Source organism: Condylura cristata, unplaced genomic scaffold (genome assembly GCF_000260355.1).
Source record: "Condylura cristata isolate star-nosed mole 26May11 unplaced genomic scaffold, ConCri1.0 scaffold00028, whole genome shotgun sequence".
Taxonomy (NCBI): Eukaryota; Metazoa; Chordata; class Mammalia; order Eulipotyphla; family Talpidae; genus Condylura; species Condylura cristata.
In genome coordinates this window covers 3,335,789-3,340,367 of record NW_004567129.1, presented here as the reverse complement: position 1 = coordinate 3,340,367, position 4,579 = coordinate 3,335,789, and positions in this window count along the sequence as shown.

The following is a 4,579-nucleotide window of genomic DNA, read 5'->3' as shown; positions in this document are numbered from 1 at the left end:
CTCTGTCTCTGGTGAAGCCTCTCACCGTCCCGGCACCTCTGGCCTGTACCCCAGTTCTGTATGCACAAATAAACAATTTTAAAAAAAGAAAGAAAGAAAGAAAGAAAGCTCAGGGCCATGCTCTGGTCCCAGGAAGCCCTAGTGTGCTCATCTGGAAAAGGGGGGCTCATCCTGCTGTCTTTGGAGAATGCCCTGGCTTCAGGACTAATAGCTGGAGGCATCTGGGCTGGAGTCAGGTCAAGAGTAGGTGCACAGTTCCCAGGAGGAAGTTGGGTGACACACCTGGACCACACGTACCTGGCACCCTGGTCTCACCACACCGGCAGGGAGGTCAGTGTGGACCTGCGCCACCCTGCATCTGCCTTCGGAGGTGCAGTGTGAGCTTCTGCCGCCTCCTGCCCTGCTCCTTTCCCTGGCTCACTCCCTCTGGGGATGCCCACCCTTGGAGCCAGCTGCTGTGCTTCCAGGACAAGGGGCGACCACAAGTGGACAGTGTGCTGTGTGGCCCCTGCTGAGGCCCCAGCCGATCCAGGCATCCAGGGAGCGAGCAACGCTCCGGGCTAACTCCAGCCCCAAGCGGCATCTGGCAGCAGCCATGGATGAGCCCTGACTGGAATTGCCTAGCTGAGCCCAGTCAAGCTCTGGAACCGTGATAGACGACAAAATGATGTCCCGGCTCTTTTTCATAGACTTTATTCTTTAGGGTCATGGCAATATTGAGCAGCAGATACATTTCCCAGATGTCTCCTGCACCTCTATATACAGCCTCCCCCACTAACCAGAGCCTGAACCACAGTGGTGCATTTCTACCATCGGTGAATCTGCACTGCCCTATAATTATCACCCAGAGTCCATCGCTGGCATTGGGTCACTCTTGGTGTTGTAGATTCTCTGGGCTTAGGCAAAGGTGTAATGACATGAACCCATCACACGACCTTAGAGAGTAGTTTCACTGTCCTAAAACATCTCGTGCTTCCCTATTTATCCTTCCCACTCCCCTGGCCCCTGGCAACTCTGACCCTTATACCCTCTCCATAGTTTTGCTTTTTCTAGAATATCATATATTTGGATTTTTTAGCAGTTGGATTTTTTAAAAAAGATTATTTATGCATACAACCCTGGGGTACAGGCCAGAGATCGTGGTGGGGAGGGTGTTGAGAGGCTTCACCAGAGGCAGAGTGGGGAGCACAGGCGGATCGACTGAAACACACTGCTGAGGGGAGCAGTAGGCAGGTCAGGAGAGGTCTGCAGCGGCCTGTGGGTCAGCCCCCTGGCGGGGGATCGAACTCGTGCTGCAGTGGCTGGCTATAGCTTCATAGTGCTGTGCTTTAACCCCTTGCACCACTGGGGTGGGCCCAAGGATATCATGTATTTGGATATTAACCTGGTATCCTGCAACCTAATTATGATGTTATTAGTTCTCAGAGTTTTTTTAGTCGATTCTTTCAGATTTTCCATAAGATGATCACTTTTTTAAATTGTACCTTACTCTGTGCCTGAGGTAGCAGCTACCAGTGAGAGGTTTTACTGGGAGAAGAGGACGTGTGGTGGGCACCAGCTGTTGCGCCAGGAGAGGGGTCCCGCCCCTGCCAGCGCTTCCCAACTCAACCTACTGCACGAGTCTTATGAGGGAGTTTGCATCCTCCATTGCTCTCTTCCTGGAAGCACAATGCACCCTGAACTGTTTTTTAGAGTCAAAGAAGTATCTATGTTGGGGCATCATGGCCCCAGATCGCTAGTGATGGGGTGCTGGGGCCCCACCTCATTGTTGGGGAGTTGTGGGTCACCCAGATCTGTGTGAGAGCCTCTCCTCTACGGCCTGTGATCTCTTCCAGGCCGCCAATGTTGGGGGCCAGGAGGAACTTCAGTCTGTGCAGTTGCCAAAACTGGTACCTATTATCTGCTTGGCATAAACTAGCAGCTTCCAGGCATGGAAGAGCCAAAAAAATAAAAATAAAAAATAAAAAAGCAAAACCAAAAAAAAAAAAAAGGAGGCTAAAAGCTAACAAACATCTACATTGAGGTAGACACCTATTGTTTCCCTGAGGGCATCTTTGGCTCTCAGCGCTTTGATATCTCGAAGTCTTCTCCCTGTCTCCGCCCAGGGCCGGAAGTGGTCATGTACCTCGGGCCTGGTCACTCAGCACATCCCACTGGCTCGGCCTCTGTGAATGGTTCGGGGTGGGCCTGGGTGTCTAATGGGTCTAGTGAGAGTCCTCCCTAGCATTGTCTGGAACTTACTGGGGTGGGGTGGGGTGACCTTGCGCGTGGGGTTCCCGGCTTTGGATGTGAGCCTAGAGCTGGCACCGGGAGCCAGGCACCTGGGTAGGGGCTGGGGCTCACACCTGAGAATGAAGCTGTCACCGAAGAGAGAACAGATAAGGGAGGGCAGAGAGACCGGCTTCCGGGAGGACTGTCTGAGGCTGGGGTCTGGCAGTGCTGGAAGGCAGCCATGCCCTGGCATTTCAGTCACACGAGCCAATAAATCTCTGCTTACACTTAATCTAGTTTGAGGGGTGTTTGTCACGTCAAAGAGCCTAAGCTGCCATCTCTAAGAACTACGCAGAGAGCTCCTGCGGCAGCCATGGTTCTGGGCAGAGACTGCAGGCTGGCTCTGGGAAGAGGCCAGGCCTGTGCCTTTTTCTTTTCACCTGCGCCCCCTCCGAACTCCCAAATCCCACACCGGGGTGACCTGTAAGCCCCTCTGAGTCCGCTGCCTCCCAGCAGCCGGTCTGTAGGACACCTAGCAGCACCTGGCTGGTCTGCAGTCATTTGCTGTCCACCTGTCCACCTGTCTCCTCCAGGAGAATGTGAGTCTTGGGAGAGCAGCCTCCCAGGCTGGCCGGCCCTGCAGGCCCTGGCACTCTGCCTGTCGTGCCAGGTGCCACTGAACTGAATGGAAAGACGGAAGTAGCTCAAAAAGACCAGGTCGCCTGGAAATCTGGACAAGACTGACTTTGGACAATGAAAGAGAACTGCACTTGTTCAAAAATGAAGGGAGCAGGGCCTCCTTGGTGGCGCGGGGGTTAAAGTCTCAGTGCTATCAAACTATTGCCAGTCACTGACATGAGTTTGTTCCCCGGCCAGGGAGCTGACCCACACGGCACGGCAGACCTCTCCTGACCCGCCCGCTGCTCCCCTCAGCAGTGTGTGTCAGTAGATCCGCCTGTTCTGCTCCCCACTCTGTCTCTGGTGGATCCTCTCACCCCCCACCCCGGCGCACCTCTGGCCTGCACCCCCGTTCTTGTATGCATAAATAAATAAAATACATCTTTTCAAAACAAATTTCTGCCATAGCAGAATATTTAATATGAATAGATTTAACAAATGAATGCCCTTAACACACACATAACCAGTGCGATTTTACTGTGCCAGAGTCATTAGCATATTTCTTTTTAAAAATTAATTTATAGGTCACAGAAGGCAGCGTGGCCTGGTAATGGGATACATGTCCCAAGATGGAGACTGTCTCCCTGCCCCTCCTGTTCCCGTGACCTGTGCCCAGGATCTGGGAGAATGTCAAAGACCTTGTGAGGTGCAGGAGCACGGCCCCACAGACCACCCCCCCACTTCAGTCAGACCTTAGGAGGGCAGCCCAGGTGGGCTCTGCCCACACCTGCACCCTGTCACCTGTCACCTGCGCGGGAGCTGCTGCCAGCCCCAGGCTTCCCGAGTACTTGCGGCCACCAGAAGGGGGCAGACTGCGCCTTCTGAAGCCGGAACACAATAGGTCTGAGAGGTGGCCGGCAGGTGGGGGTGGAGGTGCCAGGCTGCCACCATGACCACGGCCACCTGGAACCCACCGGGCTCCTGTAGCCCGGGCCTGGCTCCCCTAAAACTTCAAGTGTGATCTGGCTCAGCGGATGTCGCCCACAGCCGCCTCTGAGTCAGGGCCCCCAGCAGGGGCAACCCCGGGCAGCAGTCTGGCTGGGGGTGGGGCTGGGCCTGTTTGAAGCTGAAGGCCAGGAGCACTCTTCACCTGGATTACACATCTACCTGGGGTGGCTGGAGGGGCTGGTGGAGATTTGCGGTCGGTTTCAGTTTCCCTGAGCCACCCCTAGGCCGAGCCACCGCTCAGGGAAACCTTTGATTTGGAGGCCTCAGAAACCTCCAGAACCATCAACTCGCTCTGTGTGGAGGCAGAGGCAGATCGCGTGCACAGTGGCTCAGGCCGGGGCAAGGGTCCTCCTCTCCCCTCGCTGCCGCCCACCCAGCTCCACAGTCACCAGCATCAGGGTGGGTGTCAGCGGGCCTCTGAGCACGGAGCCTTCCTGCGGACTGGCTGGGCAGCCAGCCTGGCGGGCCAGGGCCGGCAGCCTCAGCCCTCTGTGGAGTCCCCAGCCCAGCAGCCCAGCTCTCAGACAGCTCAAACAAAGAGAATTTTAAAGTGACACAAGCTGGACATGCAGCCACAAGAGGGTGTCTGCCCAGATTATGGTGAGCTCCAGCTTGGGCCTTTGAAGGGCACTTGATTTCCCGGGGTGAAGATGGATTTTCACAACAGAATTAAGAAAAGCCTCACCCCCCATGCTCAACCGCTGGGCGGCCATACCCCCCACTCTCTTCCCATCTCCACCCT